At 44.9% G+C, this 16695-nt stretch overlaps 1 long non-coding RNA gene across 1 annotated transcript; it reads right to left on the bottom strand.

Moving 5' to 3' along the window:
- Window positions 1-4650: 4650 nt before the first annotated feature.
- LOC111770432 (uncharacterized) lies at window positions 4651-8238 on the bottom strand. The gene is made up of 2 exons (XR_002803712.2): window positions 7980-8238; window positions 4651-6397 (listed from the first exon to the last, which is right to left on the bottom strand). It is a non-coding gene; the product is annotated as an uncharacterized lncRNA (long non-coding RNA).
- Between the last annotated feature and the right edge of the window lie 8457 nt (window positions 8239-16695).

The raw sequence follows: 16695 nt of genomic DNA, 5'->3' as shown, positions 1-16695 counted from the left end.
TTAAACTCTTGAGGGAGTAACATGGGTGACTGATGAAAAATTCCAGAAGATTTAAGTCGGTTCTATCAAGGCTGTCCCAGTGCCTGCCTGAGGTGGTGGAAAAGATGCCTCTGAGGGGATCCTCTTCTTTTGGTCATCAAAGTCATTTTTACATCTGGTTTCCATGTCTTCACTGGCACCTTATCCATGTGTTTGCAATGTCCACAGCTAAGTTCCTAAATTCTACCTTGTCCTATGCAGGTTACAACTTATGGGTCATTTTAATTCAATATTTTAGAATGGTTAGCCAACTGCATTTCACTCGCCCTTTCTTCCTTCCTTTTTGCAACGTTCTCTGTTTTCCTGATCTGGGCTGTATGTTGATCAGCGGTCTGTGGTTCTCAGCCATGGCTGTACAGTCAAACCACTGAAGCTGGGTACTTTTTAGACCAGTTTTATCAAAATTCTGTACTGGGGCTCAGGCAAGCATTTAGAATCGTCTCTCCAGGGGACTCTATGATGATGCTAACACGTATCCTCTGCTCTCCATCTCCGTGCAGGTTTTCTTCCTTAATTAAAACTGGATGACATCAAACACTCAGAAATGCAAAAAAGTTTTGCTTAGGTCAATAGATATGTGCAAAGGCAAGTAATTGTCACAAAGTCGTAACTTACTTGTTGTCCCAGAGTATGACTGCATGTAGGTAGACAGGGCTGGTTTCCCACTACCCTTGGATGGTGAACATCGGGTGAAGGGTCACACACAAACCATACCCAGCTGACCCCTGGAGAAACTCACGAATGTAGCCAAGAGTTTTGTTTGGGAATTTTTTAAATGCAGGATTCTGTGACCTTTACCCCAGGCGGGCCCCTTGGGAACATTTCCAGGGGTCAGTTGGGATTGATTTGCAAGGCTATTTGGTCGTGTGCAATTAGACGCAGCTTAAGGGCTTCATCAGTCACCTCCATTTCCCCGGAGCCGAATTTCTACCTGTGATGGCTTTGCCATCACCTTTTTCCATCCACAACCCAAGGAAGGCTAAAGGCAAACTGGAAACCACGCCAGTGGGAGTCAGCACAGGCTCCGGGGGACATGAGTCTACTGTCGTGAGGCCGCACGGCAACCCCGGGACACCCGCTTCCTGACCATCCCGGAGGAGGACCGACACAGGACACAGCACTGATGCCGGGGCAGCAGGCCTGTCCTTCTCAATCCTGGGGGGGTCTCAGCCAATGACTTCCTCTGTCCAAGCTCAGCTCCCTCACCTCTAACCTGGAGCAAATAACAAGGACCTTTTGGGTTTGTTGTGACGAGAAAATGTGATGCCGTCCGTGTGAAAGCTGTCTGGTGTGAGGCTGTTCCTCATTAGCCCTTAATATGCTTCCTTGGCTCCCTGCCTGCCATCTCCTTCCTCAACACTAGTGACCTGAGCTATTCCACCCCCTGTCAGGGCTGGAAACTCAGACCCAGCCTGGAGGACGTCCACGCTGTGATGGTAACTTCGGAGCTCCCTCTCTTCCTAGTGCGCTTCCCTCCTCCAGTCAGGGCCGGGTGCTGTGCACTGCGTAACTGTGTAGCAAGCCTCAGTCAGGTACTGGAATCTGCACTGCATCGGGCACTGGCTGGGGGTGTGGTCACTCTGCTGATGTCACCTACATGAGGGTCCCTGGGGTTTGCCCCCAGCTCTTCCAGTGGTCAGGGTAATCAGTGTGTTCATTTCCTGTGGCTGTCGTAACAAATTACCCTGGGCCTGGTGGCTTCAATAACAGGAGTTTATTCTCTGGCAGTTCTAGAGGCCAGAACTCTGAAATCAGGGTTGGTTCCTTCTGGAGGCTCACAGGGAGAACCCGTGACATGCCTTGCTTCTGGTGGCTTCCAGTAATCCTTGGTCTTCCTTGGTTGGTAGCTGCATAACTCCAATCTCTGCTTCCATCCTGTGTGTGTCTCCGTGTCCCAAATAAGCATCTCCTTTCTCTTACGAGAACACTTGTCATTGGGTTTAGGGCCCACCCTAAATCCAGGATAATCTCCTCTAGAGATCCTTAACTTAATCGTATCTCCAAAGACCCTGCCTCCAAGGAAAGCGGCAGTCACAGTCCTGGGGCGCCTGAGCCCCTCTGTCTTTCCTGGTTTCCCATGGAATGGAGACTGCGGGAGGCAAAATCCGCCCTAATGAAGAACCTCTGCAGGAGGGAGCAACGAGTGGCAGACGGTGCCGCACTTGGGGTGCACCTCCCTTGCAGAGCCACCTGGCAGGTGAAAAGAGGCAGGCCCCACCTACTCTGGCCTTTGCCAGGTCCTTCTGCTCTCTGAGTGGCCACGCACATGCTGTCTGCCTGTGTCTCCGTAAGCCGATACCACGCACTCTCAGGGCTCTGATCTGTTGTCCCTGCTCTGGCCAAGCTTTACTAAAGGATGCCTTTCTAGATAAACGTTCTTCCAAAATGCTCAGGAGGCAGAGCTCCGCTTCTTTCTGTGGCAAACACAAATGATCTCATTTAGGATGGTAGGTAGATTTTTATTATGGCCAAGAATTAGGGGACACTGTGTGTTGAATGTGGCATTGTGTTATTCTGACGATAGGTGTGACATTTCACCACTGCCACATCTCCCACACTGGGAGAATTCAGGGGGCACGTGTTCAAGTCATTCTCCCTTCAAAAGTTTTAGATGGCCAGGTAGACCTTTAAACTGCATTTTCTGGTTTAAAAGCGGTTTTAGATTGCAGCTAACACTTGATGGGCACTTCTTTAAAGCCGTTAGCGCCTACTCTCGGTGGAGCAAATGGACTTTTTTTCTTGCATTTCCCTCTGGGACTCTTGGAGGTACGAGACTGGACTTGGGTTTTTAATCCACGCCCAATCTTGGCCAGTTCTTGAAAAGGTGAAATGAAAAAGAGAGACTTTTCGGGGGGAGATGGAGCCTATACTATTTTAGCAAAAATGTAAGGTGGGATTAGCAATTTTACTTGAGGGAACATTTTAAGAGCACTGTTTATTTAGATAATCAGCTTGAATCCTTAAAAAACAACGAATAAGAAAAGGGTATGATTTCCCACTCAACCAGCTAATTAATAAATAAATACAGAAGAGAAGGCTGCTGGAGTTCTTGCCCCCAAGAGAACGTCCCTAAAATAATAAGCTCTTTGAGGAGATGCAGAGCGACATCAATGAATGGGGCAGGGGGCTCTTTCTGTGAGTGTGTGCTGCCTGTCAAAATGCGAGGCTGAGAACTGTGTGTGTTTGTGGCAAGAAATAAAAGTTAGGGTTTGCAACCAGAGCTCAGAACTGATTAAAAAAAACCGATCTGTGGAAATACTGTGCCTGGCACAACTGCAAAGCTTAGAAATTGAAGGGCCCAGCATGACATGCTGCCTGATGCTGTGCCCTCAGAGTGCCACTGGCAGTCCCCAGGGCCCCTTCATCATTCATCTGCCTAGGCACCCTCCAAAGTTGCTGGACCAGCATCCTTGGTCACCGTTAATAGACAGGGGCCTAAGGTCGGAGAAGCCAAGAGACTCACCCCAGGTACCCCAGTGGGTGATATTTCCGGACTTCCTGTCCTTGGATCTTTCCAGCCACAATGTTTTGATCTCATCAGAAATGAACCAGTTCACAGTAAATTACTCAGTGACAATTAGTCAGAGTCAATCATACACAGAATCAAAGCAAACGATGTAACGACTGAAATGGCACAATAAAAATAGAATGGACTACTGATACATGACAACACATGGATGAATCTCAAAAATGCTATGGGGAGGGATGGGAGCTGGAAGCTAAAGAATGTACATGCTATGATTCCATTTATAAAAAGCTTAAACTCAGGCAAAGTGAATCTATTTTGCTGAAGTCAAAATAGTGGTTCCTTGAGGTGTAGGTATTGACTAGAAGGGGAAGGAACATCCTTGGGCTGTTGGAATATTCTGTGTCTTGATCTGGTTGTGGTTACACAGGTGTACATGTAGAAAAAAATTCATTGCCCTCTATACTTACGATCTGCTCACTTTTCTCTTTGTAAATTATACCCTCGTAACGTAAAAATAACTATGTACTGCTATTAGACCAATTGAAGCAGAGTAAATCTCACATAACCTAAACTATCATTTCTGACATTTTTGCAAAATATCCTCATATGAGAGTTGAATTGACACTATGGTGGAGATTTAAAAAAAAAGTATGCTTTTTTAAAAAAACCGTAAAATAAGATTTTGAACTGTTAGTTTTGAGCTGCACATTCTAAGAAGGATACAGCTGTATTTTTTTAATGGAGTCAGTGAAGTTTCAAATAGAATGGATATTCACTGTAAATAAATCATTCTTCAATTCCTTCAATGAAATTAATTTCACATTCCTATTATTGCCTGCAATTCGATAACTGCTAATGCTAGTCCAGCAAATATCATTTTGCTAATGAATACAATCATTAGTGTTGTTTTCATTTTACAGTAAGCCATTATTATTACCTTCTTTCATCTGAATGCATATAAAGTTGCAATAACTTGGTTTCTCTCCCTATGGAATCCAACCATCACAATCAGCTTCTGACATTCGGCTGGCCGAACTCGGATATGGTCATCCCCAGAGAGAAACAGCTGGGCAAAGTTCTTAAGGAAAGCTGTTTGTTCTTCCCAAGAAGGTCCCTTAACAGAAAACGTTAGGAGTAATCCATCAACAACCCACTGCATCAAAATTTATTATGAAGTGATTTCTAAATGTCCAACAAATTGTTTACTATTTCTTTCTGTGGGATTCCAGAAGTAACATTTACCCAACTCTAACAATTTAGGAAAAAAAGCACAAAAAAGGTCTGTGTTTTCATTTTGTTGGAAACAAACTACAGCTAGCTGGCTAGTTGCTCTTGACTTTTATTGTAGTGATGGGGCTGCCCGCTGACCTGCAGTCGTAGCATTTTGTCAGGGCACATGCTGGGGATATTTGCATCTCCCACCCTAAACTTCCTGCAACCATTGGAACACATATCTTCACCAAGCACATTTGAACAAAGCAATGCATAGCTCCTGTGGACCCTTTCAGGCAAGTGGGCACTGCCTGGCCTTGCTTGGAGAAGGCTTATCATGTGAAATCTTCCCTGGGATGAGGGGATGCCGTGGGACCACAAAGGGATATTTCCCCAAAAGCCACCTACGCAGTAAGCCTTCAGCTTCCTCCTGAACTCTGGCCTGCACATCAGATTTCCTGATTTCTCTGGGACCCAAGCCTGGCTGAGATTGCTGTGGCTCCTCGTTAGCCCAGAGGGCCCCTCCATCTTCTGCATGTCACGCATGGTTGAGTAGAGCCAGTGACCACATCACTCACCCAGGGATGCCCTCAAGACCAGTGTTTGTAGCTAAGTGGCTAACTAACCTAGCACTGGGCTACAACCTTAGAAACACTCTAAGGAACAAAGGAGGTGATTGCCTATAGGTCCGAATTGTCCTCATCAAAGATGAGTAGAAAAGTTCAGCCACAGGATGCAGAGGCGGTGTCTTTGAAGGGAACATAAATGACTGTGGGAGTGATGCAGCCAGCAGAAACATCAGTAACATAGCCCAGAGCCCTCTGGAAAGGTTCCTGTCATTCAGGGGACTCCACCAGATCGTATGGCCTCTGATTTTCCCAGTCACAGTCACATGAGAAAAAACCACATAAGGTAAACCCGAAATACGGGGTTTGCTTTTTGCCGCTAATTGGTGGACTAATTAATTAGGCTTCCCAGTCAGAAACAGCTCTGCTGCTGACAGCGCCCCTGCACCACACGGAGATCTCAGGCAGGGGAGGGGAAGGAGACAGGTTTGCAAAAAGCAACACCAGGGACAAAGGGAGGGACGAAAGATTTAAGGGACTAAAGGCTTGTGACAATGGGACGGGCATGCGCCCTGCAGCCAGGGCAGTGAGGGTCTCTGGTGCTAGGTTTAAGTAAGACAGATGTGCTGACCTCAATCCAGGTGGACCCAGAGGATCACAGAGTGACTCTTCAATGACCAGGGGAAAGGTAGATGGGAGCGGGAGGCAGAACCAACAGGTGTCCACAGTGGCAATGTCTCTCAAGGGTCTGCTTAACATGGAAGAAGCTTCCAGATGTGATGGAGACGGCAAAGAGGAGCGTGGTAAAGGGCCACAAGTCATGGGGCCATTACCCACCAGCACTGATCCCACCCAAGATCATGGGACAGTTAAGTCCCCAGGAAGAAGTTCCTACAGTATGGACTTTTCAAAGATACAGCTCTTGGGAGAGGGCATAGAGTGAAGGGAAGGTCACAGGTTGGAGCAGAATGCACAGATGGGGGCACCATCACCAAGATCCCGTAGTGCCAAATCCACTCCCCAGGTGGTCAAAGCCGCATCCGCCCTCTTCACGAACAGCTGGTCTTGGAGGCCACGGCCTTGCTTCTCCATCCAACCAGGCTGGCGAGATCTGCAGAATCAAGCACACCAGTAATTTCTTTTCCTTATTGACTAAGTCCCAGGATAACCATCGAAAAAATATTAAAAAAAGAAAAAAGGAAAAAAAGAGGCTACTTTTAGATATTTAGCAGATGAAGAATATTTTTAGTTTTTAGCTTCCTAAATTCCGAGAATCAAAGAAACTGGCCGACGGTGCTTCTCTGTGACCATCCACTGCAGGCAGCAAGTGGAGGCCGGACTGGGAGGCTACACAGTACATTTGCAGAGCTTCTGGGCTTTTGTTTTGTCCGAGAGGGACAGTGGCTTTGTCTAGTTTAACCCCCTCTGGCTTAGAACTTTGCAAACACCAAGTCCTTTCTGGAAGACGCTGCGTTTCCACCAGTGCACGGCCACCAGACCTTAGTAATAGTTTAGAGAAATGAAAAACCCTCACTCAGAGAAGTCAGAGCTGCTGCTCATTGTCAAACAATTCTATCCTAGGGAATCGACACAATAACCATATCATTATGATCAAAGTAAATCCACTGCAAAGTCTCCTATTATATGTGACTCTGTGGAATAAGTCATATCACTTCATTTATTAAGAAGAAAATCAATGATATCAGGAACAATTAGATTATTCCATAGAGTTTAGGTGCAAACGTTGCAAAAATCATTTAAACAACAAATAGTAAATGAAGCAGTGTGTCAAATGCTGCTTGTTTTCAAGTGGTCTGTACATGACGGCTTCAAGTGTGTGTGTGTGCGTGTGTGTTTTAAAAATACAGTTCTTGGTCTTGTAAACACAGAAGATTTTTCACTCACTCTCTTCTTTCAGTCTTAACATTTAGTTTAAAAGTGTGTTCCTATTGCTGAAAAGTTCTATACTTCTTTGAGCCTCTGGGATAATACTGCCTGGTCCATGCTGAGCCTTCACTGAGAACCAGGCTCGCGTTGGATGCCCGCACCTGCTTGCTCTGAGTTCTCTCCGCAGCGGGGCTGGCAGGACACTTGGGTAGCTTTCGTGGCCCCCAGTGCCTCAGGATGACCTCCTCAAAGCCAAGTTTCCAGAGGCAAATTACTAGGGCGGGAACCTTCTGACGCTGTTCACCCGGATTCAGAATCCACAGCCCACGTGCTTTTCTGTAGTTGTTTCTGGGCATTGGGGGGTCCCTCATCTCTGTCTCTCCATCAGTCATCCCACCCTGTCTCTGATTAATCTCTGCAACAGCCTTAAAGAGCTTCCCATTTGCTGGGCCATACTCCATCAGACTTGCAGCATAGACAGAGGGAATGACAGCACCTTGACGCTGTGTCTGAATAGAGAGACAAGGCTGGGCATGACTCACCAGCACCTACGCTCTTGCCACGTACTGGGGATAATATTTTAAAAAATATTTTTAGATGTATTTTCATAACGTATAAATCCTGTTGTCCTCAAGCTCCTTGCGTATCGAAGCTGTGGGTTTTGTGCTCTGAGGGAAGGGCAGGCCTGCCAGCTAGGAAAACAAAGCCATTTTTCAGTTTTGACTGGCAAATAAGATTTGTGAGTCCCTAGAAAGCGAAGGTTTTAAAAGCCGCGCATTGTTGGGAGAGAGAAGGATTTACTAAACTCCTTTAGTTGTCACACAAAGGGCTGGCCTGCTGGCTCCGATCATACAGTTTTGACTACAATTCTGTGGTGGAGTCATCTCACGATGTGGGGTGCAGGAGGTTGTTATCACCCAAGATGGAAGGAATCGCCTTGTCTTCTGGGGCGGAGATATGTGGGAGGAGAAGGCATATCCAGGTGGGTGAGGGTGTCAGGCGCCAAGGCCCTGGCTTTCTCCCCTTACTTCGGGTTAGCATCCAGGTAGGATGGCACTCTAGAACACGGCAGACAGTGATGGCCTTCTAGAACATGAGGATAGTGGTAGCACTCTAGGACGTGGGGGGATAGTGTTAGTGCTCTAGAATATGAGGGGCAGTTATGGCACTCTAGAATGCTGAGGGGGGCAGCAGTGGCACTCTAGAACATGGGGAATGGGGACAACAGTATAGAACATAGGGACAGAGGCCTACCTTGCTGACCATTTTGGGGAAGGCTTTAGGCCTCTGGAGAAGCTTGACAACTTGACCCAGAGCCTCAAGTGACATGGTACCTGGAAACTTGTTGGCAAGGCGGGAGAAGCTGGCCAGAAGGGTGAGCCAGAGGCAGGACTTCTGGGTCCCTTCTACCTCTGTGGGGTGCACAGGGTGCCCCAAAGTTCCCAAAGCCCTAGTGGGATAATGCCCTGGAGAGGTGTCGAGAAGGCCAGCCGGTCAAAAGGAACCTGGCGTTGAGGACTGTAGAAAGGAGCTCGGGTCCTCGGACTTCGGCGAAGTAAGGACTTCTGGGGCTTTAATTTTAAAACTTAAAATCTGCTTTTCACAGAGGAGTTCAGCCCTAAGAGGAGTGGCCGGTCTCTGGAATGTTCTGAAGTTCTTTGATGGTCTTCCCATCTTGAGCCAAAGCGAAAGCATCTATTGTGGGTGGTTCCTGATGCCGACTCTCCCGTCAGTAAGAACGATCATCCATAATTTTGCAGAAAACTTGACATTCCTAATGCAGACTAACTTTACAACGAGAAAGGTGACACATCTCCTTGTTATTTAGTGTCATCCTTCTTCTTGCTCAGCTTGAGCATGCTGAGTTTGGGTAACCTTGAGGGACCAATGGCCACACAAGAATCTGAGGCCTCTGTCTCCCGACTGTGGCTCATTTAGGGTCAAGGGCCTGTGACAGGGGCTTTGATTTCACTTACTCAGCTGACAAAAGGTCTAGAAATGAAAATGTCTCTTTTCTTATGCAAAGTCTGAGTGTCTTGTGCCATGATGACCCATGGGAATCCATGTAGGTCAGGGAAGGGAGCGTTGGAGGACCTGCTGGTTATGAATGAAGCAGTTTCCCCATGTCCACACTGGGCCACCTGTGGACCTGGGGGCAGGCAACCCCTACAAGCACTTATTGCCTGAATTAGTTTGCTTGGGTTTTCAGTGGAGGAGAAGAAAGAGGTGTTTTCAGTTTATATTCTATTTATACTTTTAGAATGCAGTGACCCTAAAAGACAAGATGGAGGTGAGAACACATGAGACCCAGTATGGCTCTGCCACTCTGAGGGCTGGCCACTGCTGAGTGTGGGGTGAGGAGAGCCTTGGCACAGACAAGGGATCCAGTACAAGGTAAGGAGGGGCCCCAGGGAGAAGCCAGGCAGTCACCTGTTTCAGAAGACACATGGGACATGCCCTGCAATCTGCAGAAGCACTTGGATGGACGTAGAGGGAGGCCAGGGGACAGAGAGTGATTTGGGTCTTTTCTCTCCCATTATATCCCAGATTGGTCTAACGAGCTTCTTCTGTACCCACAGACTTGGGCCACCTGGGGACATTTTCCCATTTTACTATTCTTCAAGAATTAAATGGCAGAATTTGTTGTTTTAGGGAAAAATTTGTTGTTTTAGGAAAGAAGGAACAATTTTGATGGGCTTGTTTTTGTAATAATTATAAGAATTAGTCACAAATGCCAAGATGGGTGGCATTGCATTGTATCCTTTCAGTTTGACGAAGTAGAAAGCTCAATTGATTACCTATATTACCTGTATCGGTCTGTACTAGTTTCCTAGGGCTGTTGGAGTGAAGTAACACAAACCGGGTGTCTTAAAACACAGACATTTATTCTCTTGCAGTTCTGAAGGCTAGAAGTCCAGAAGCAAGATGGCACTAAGGTTGATTCCTTCTGAAGGCTCGGAGGGAAAATCCTTCCTTGCCTCCCTCCTATCTTCTGGTGGTTGCCTGCCATCTTTGGTGTCCCTTGGCTTGTAGATACGTCACTCCAATCTCTGCTTCTGTCGTCACATGGTGTTCTTATAAAGAACACCACTCACTGGATTTAGAACCACCTAATGCAGGATGATCTCATTTTAACTATTTATATCTACAAAGACCCTGTTTCCAAATAAAGTTGTATTCTGAGGTTTTTATGAGGATGTGAATTTTGGGGTTCTCTTTTCAACCCAGTGCACTGTCCATGTGCGTCACTGCTCAGTAGGGTTCCAATGGCCTGGAATTAGTACCTATGATTGCTCGCAGGTGTGGAGGCTCCGTCGTCACTCAGAAGCAGCATTCTGACTTGAGCTGTGAAAGTGATGCACTCCAGATTTTGGAGTGTGCAGGATTCATGGCGTGATGTAGGGCCTTCAGTTTCTTTGTCTCCATTCTTGCCACACAGAGTTCACAGACTGCCTTCCTCTCACCTCTATGAATCCTGGCACTTCTGGCACCTACTGGTGACATCCTTCAAACCTCTGTGTCCTCTGGCTCCTGACAATGCTGGGCTGAGATCAGAGGAGATTTGGAAGGGTGAGCCCATCCCTTGGAGAATCTTAGTTTTCGTCCTGTGTCAAGGCAGACCCAATATTTGGGCTACTAAGACCTTTTTTTTTTTTTGAGAAGTGACCCTCTCTGGGATCTCTCTGCAGTCGTGTACAATTGAGCAACCACTGTGCAGCCTCACATGGCAACACCCAGAGCACAAATTCCTCTTGGGGGCCAACGCTAAGAAGTTAATGTTTGGTGGGAAGACACATTCCAGGCCATCAAAAGAAAACATGGGAAGGAGCACTCTCAAATCCATCACAGCCCCAGTAAAATGGTTTCACTGTGTCTGTGTCCCTCAAAATCGTTATGGAAATGGGCACTATTTTAAAAAATCCCACTATTCATATATTATTATTTTATGATACACAGTGGTGCACTATTCCTTCTGAAAATTTCAGAAAATAACAAATTTCTGACAAGAAGAGATTTACAGGTTTCTGTCCCAGCTCAAACCTGAGGTTTTCGGAAGGTGCTTGCTGCCTTGTCCTAACTCCTAGACACGTCTTCTGACTCCTTCTGCTTTCTCTCCTTTCCATGGACATGTCCCTGGGGTGGCTGTGGGGACAGCAGCAGCCTCCCTTATGTTAAAACAGGAGTCTGATTCTATGGGGCTACTCTGGAAGGGTCCCACCAAGGTTATCCCAGAATTCTCACACTACTTTTAGGCAGAAACAGGCCACCTGCAGCATGGGGGGAGGGTCTGTCCCCTCTCCCTAGTCTTGGAATACTCTGCAGGGCTGCAGGGAGCAGGTTCCCAGGCAGGCCTGGGAGAGAAGGACAAGGGGACTTCCTCCATGGTGGCCAGAAGTCTTGTAGTTGGCTCTGCCTGGCTAGACAGTGCAGGTGATCCCTTTGGAGAGCAATATGTGGTAGCTCCGGGATCCTGGGCAGGGCTGGAGCTGGCTGGAGCTGCAAGGCACTTGGCCCCCACACACCTGCGCTGTGCCAACATGCAGGTCCTGTGGATGTCCATATGCCAATGTGAGCTCTCTGGGTTTCTGTCTCCTTCACTATCCCGAGTCATTGAAAATTGCGATTGCGTCTGCTTCTTCTTCCAGGCCACAGGCAAATGAACTTGATAAACACATCCCAACACTGATCTCAGCAGTGTGCACTGCACAGATATCATAGACAAGGAGTATGAAGCCTTGGCTTTGACTTCAACACCAGCTCTTCACTCCCGCGTGCTCCTGCCCCCAACCTTTCAAGTAGTCATCACCTTGTCCTTGTTAAACAGGTAAAATGTGTGATGCTCTGTGCTCCTCTCTGGTTCACAGGCTGTAAATCCAGCACATATTCTGGCTTTTTTTTTTTTTTTTGGTGGGGAAGCATGGTTCTAAGGAACTATTGTTGTCTAAAGCCCCAAGGCCTGGGCATCAAGAACCCTTGCATGGGGCACCACATTTCAGGCTCTAATCAGCATTTCTGCGGTTAGCAAAGCTTCAGTCCTTGGCAGGCCAATGGGCATCAGGTCACCCTCAGAGAAGGAGACCAATGTCATCCCTGATGATGTGAGGTCCTAGAGAAAATAGTAAGAAATAAAATATTAATAGGTCTAAGAGGGAAGACTCACACTTTTATTTTTTTCACTTACAATGTTTACTTTTTTTTAATCATAAATCCCATACCATAAATTTCTACAATACAACTGGCATCAAATTTAAAGACTGTTACGGAAATCAACTTACAACTCTCCTTTTGGAAGAAACTGGGCAGCGTGGTATGAAGTAGGTGGAGGCAGTTTCTAAAAATCTTACTGGGAGTCACCAGTTTACAAGGATGGGGACCAATCATATTGGAGGCTGAGGAAAGTATGGGAGAATTCTCTGCTTGATTTTGTTGTTGCTCCCTAATAAATGTTCAAAGTTGATTGGGATTAAAGAGCCATTATGCAACACTATTTTTGTCTTCCCTGACCTTGTTAGTTCTATGAGAGGTGAGAAATAATCTAGCAGTGACTTGGTCAGAGATAAGCAGCCCCAAATAAAGATGGTTGAGGAGCAAAGTGAAGTTACAACAGAAACAATAAACAACAGCCAAGAGCCTGGACCAGACACTCTTCTCTAATAGACTGTTCACTCATAAGGCAGAATTATCCCCAAACAGAGGAATAGTCACCAACCAAGGGCACATCCCCTGGTCACGGTAGGATGAGTCCCAACTTGGAGAATCTGGCTCCAGGTGAGGGGCTGTTAATGAATTGCAAGGAGAGCATAACGATCAAAGTCACCCGCTATGATAGCCATGGCCACGGTTCCCTCCCCAGCTCTCTCAAGCTGCAGAGTGGCTACCAGAAATAGGACAAGAGTTGGAGGGCTGCATCTGATGGTTTATAAGGGATGGATTAAAACAATACTTCAGTTCATAGGAAGGGTGCCAAGAATGTCGGCACTTTATGTATGGGTAAACAACCCAGTCACAGAGAATGCTCTTATCCAAAGATAATATACAGCAATAAAATAACCTGAACCCCATGTAAAAATTGTGCAATGAAAAAGAAGATAAAGACATAAAATGAATTGGAAAAATAAAGAATACACATTGAAATAAGGTGTGGTTCAACAAATAGAAGAAAATTTAAAGTATTTATAGCTTCATATTCTCAAGGACATTGATGAAACCTTGACCTTGGGAACAGAGATGAAAGATAAGATGATAAGGTAAGATAATGGATAGCTGCTTGATCCAGCCAATAATTTTAAAAGATTAAATATTATGGCATAAATTGGGAGCTTACTATAAGCATTAATGAGCTGCATCAACAATAGAGAAAGACAAATTGAAGAAGCAAAGGGCATGCCAGGAAATGTCATCCCTGTGCAGAAGAGGACAAGGGATTGCACTCATCTAGGGTGAAGGCTGTAAATATGGAGGACAGTAAAGAAGCAGATCATGGATAATTGGTTTATCTGTAAAAAGAGAGCAAACAAACTGAATCTGATGGTTAAAGATCCTCATTTGGGTGTATTGGAAATTGGAAACAGGAGAAATTGGAAAAAGCCATTGACTCAGACACATTGTCAAGTTTATAAACTTGAAGTACAAGAGAGATTTCCATTAAACGCCTAGAAAGAAAAAACATCAGTTCAGCTACAAAAGAGACAACAGGAAAAACAGCCCCCAAATAAGGCACACATAATTGAGCAAGCTGACCCCTAGGGACAATAGTCCTAATTAGATGCCAGTCGACAATGGAGGGACGAACTCAGTGTTTCCAGAAGGAATGGCATGTGGCCCCAAACATCAAACCCAGGCACGTGGTAGTTTATATATGAAAAAAAGGAAAAAATGCTTAAATATGTATGAATTCATGAGGCAGATAAATTAATTATTGACTCAAATATTTACAGAGTCAACGATTCTGAAAATGTGACTACAAGAGGTAATCTTATTCAATAAATAAAGTCAAAAGCTCCCAAGTGAAGTTAGCCACAGTGTGAAGGGACCAGCAAGAACAACTGAGTCCCCAGAAATACAAAATCAAAAATAAGTAACTTGTTAATAGGATTAGAACCGAAATTTAAACATTGTCATTCTTGAGAAGAAAACTACATAATATACGAACATGATGATGCAACTATAAAAGTTAGGCCCCAAACTCCCAGAGTTTCTCAACACACCTGGAAAGTGAAGTGGGAGGAGGGCAGGATAAAGCGTAAATGCCCAGAGAGCTCCCTTTCAATACTGCAGAGATGCTAGATGTCTCCTCATCCCTGACCTCAATGAACTGAGGAATAGGGGTTTAAGCGAGTAATTTCAGTTGCAAAAGTAATCCCTACTAAGATTAAAGATAGGTCACACCACACAACTGTCCACTTGGAGCAAAACAAAAAGCAAACAAGCCCTTCACATTACAACGACAATGACAATGGTAACAAAACAAAACAAAATCAAGGGAGCATTAGAAAGACACTTAAAAGGTGAAAAATAAATGTAAATGGTCCGAATATACCCATTAAAAGAAAAATGCTCTCAGATTGGAACAAGACAACAACCACATATGTACAGATTAACCCGTTCTTTAGATTTGAATCTTTCTGAGTCAAACATATAACAGATAAATATCAGCAAAAAGATACACAATCAAATTAAATTCAAAGCTATGAGCATTAGCAGTTGTCCTCCTGAGCAAATAGACAAAAAAACCATTACAATTAATAAAGATATGTATCAATAAATATATGCATTAAGCTCTGTACTCTGAGTGAGAACGCATTGCCAAGGAGCACTTGCGAAAAATGAATTTCAACCATTGCCCCAAAGTGGAAAAGCTTTAATCATTACTCTCGGCCCACAGTGTGGTGTGTTTATGAGAAACATAGACACAGACCAACATAGAAACAGAGCACCAACTGGAAAATTTAAAAGAAAAGAATATCTCTCAAACTTCTCATTGGTCAATGAAGGAAGCAAAGCTAGGATCGTGTACCATACAAAATACGACTAGAATGAGGCCACCACTGCACAAGAAATATCAGTTGTGTCCAAAGTTTCATTTAGAGGGAAAGTCGTGCTTTCTTTCCTTTTAGTGCTAGACCGAAAATAACTGAGAATTATTAAATTAGGAGTTAACAGTTCAAGAAGTTGCTAACTAAAGAAAGTAGATGGATAAAATTAATAATGATAAAAGCAGAGATGAAGGAATTAGAAAATTAGAGAAATTAAGAAACTTGAAAAAAGAAGCAAAATTGAAATGTACATCTACTTAATCCTTTGAAAGTAAAGTTGAAAAATCTAGATAAATCCCTCACTAAAGTAATTGAGAAAGCGAAGATACAAATATATAAATTTAGGATTGATCAGTTATAGACAATCAGATACATAGGGAACAATAAAAAGAAAGATGACAATGCTTTGTGTAACTGTATGCTAATTATCCAACAATATCATAATACAAATTATTAGTAATTGAGTACAGAAAATTTATTTGATTTAGGATACCTTTATTACTTTAAGGAGTATCTCACATCATGTAAATTTTGTGTGCTCACCTAATAAATTATATTATTATATCGATGGATAATATACATGTACACTTCCCCCTACACACACACACACACACACACACACACACACACACAATTTAATCAGTAGACAGCCATGTGCTTAACTGTGAAAAACTCAAGGGTCCCATTAAAGGCAGGAATCTTGATGGGCACTTACCATCCCCATGGTTTTGTCACATTGCTCTGGAACTCTTCATGAGTGCGTTAAGACAAGCTTTCTGATTTGCAAAGTCAGTACAGAATCTAAGGAACCCCTCAACCACTGTTAAATTTTAGCCTTGTTAGTTTTTATTTCACTATTACTTGATATTTGGCTGCAGGGGCGGAGGGGTGGGGTGCAAGATTTCTCCATACTCTGCCTGCAGCCGGAGTGAGTCCATCTTCCAGGTGGCCACAGGGCTCTGTTTTCTGGCTCTGTTCCAGGGCACTCTGTCAGTACTCAGAAGAGAAGCCACAAAGGGCTCCCTCTCCTCCCTCAGGAAGCTGGGATGGGGCTCCGAACGTCTCCCAGGGCCCTGGGGCTCCATTCCATGCTCAGACTTTCCCTGCCCTCTGCAACGGAGGCCTTTATCGCTGCCTTTCCATAGTTGACGCTGGTGGATATGCTCATCTTGGTTCATAGTAGCAGCTCTACAAATGCCAATTCTTTCCTCACCATGTGCTAGGAGCTGTTTGAAAACCAGAAAGGGAACTTTAGCCTTATCCTGGGACACAGGGAGTTAAAATCAGGCATTACCTGGCATCGGGAGGAAAAAGCATCTTACCATGTATTCCCAGGTCAGGGTAGGGCTGCCTAGTCACAGAAGCACTGGGCCCAAGAATGCCTTAAGGACTCTGGGGCTCTAAGGCTCATTTCAACTATCTACACCCAAAGTGTGGCAGAAAGTGGTTGGAAACCCGCCTTTGTTATTATTTCTAGATAGTCTAG

Source organism: Equus caballus, chromosome 1 (genome assembly GCF_041296265.1).
Source record: "Equus caballus isolate H_3958 breed thoroughbred chromosome 1, TB-T2T, whole genome shotgun sequence".
Lineage (NCBI taxonomy): Eukaryota > Metazoa > Chordata > Mammalia > Perissodactyla > Equidae > Equus > Equus caballus.
Note: the sequence above shows the minus strand (reverse complement) of the source record. Positions and strands in the feature narration are given on the sequence as shown.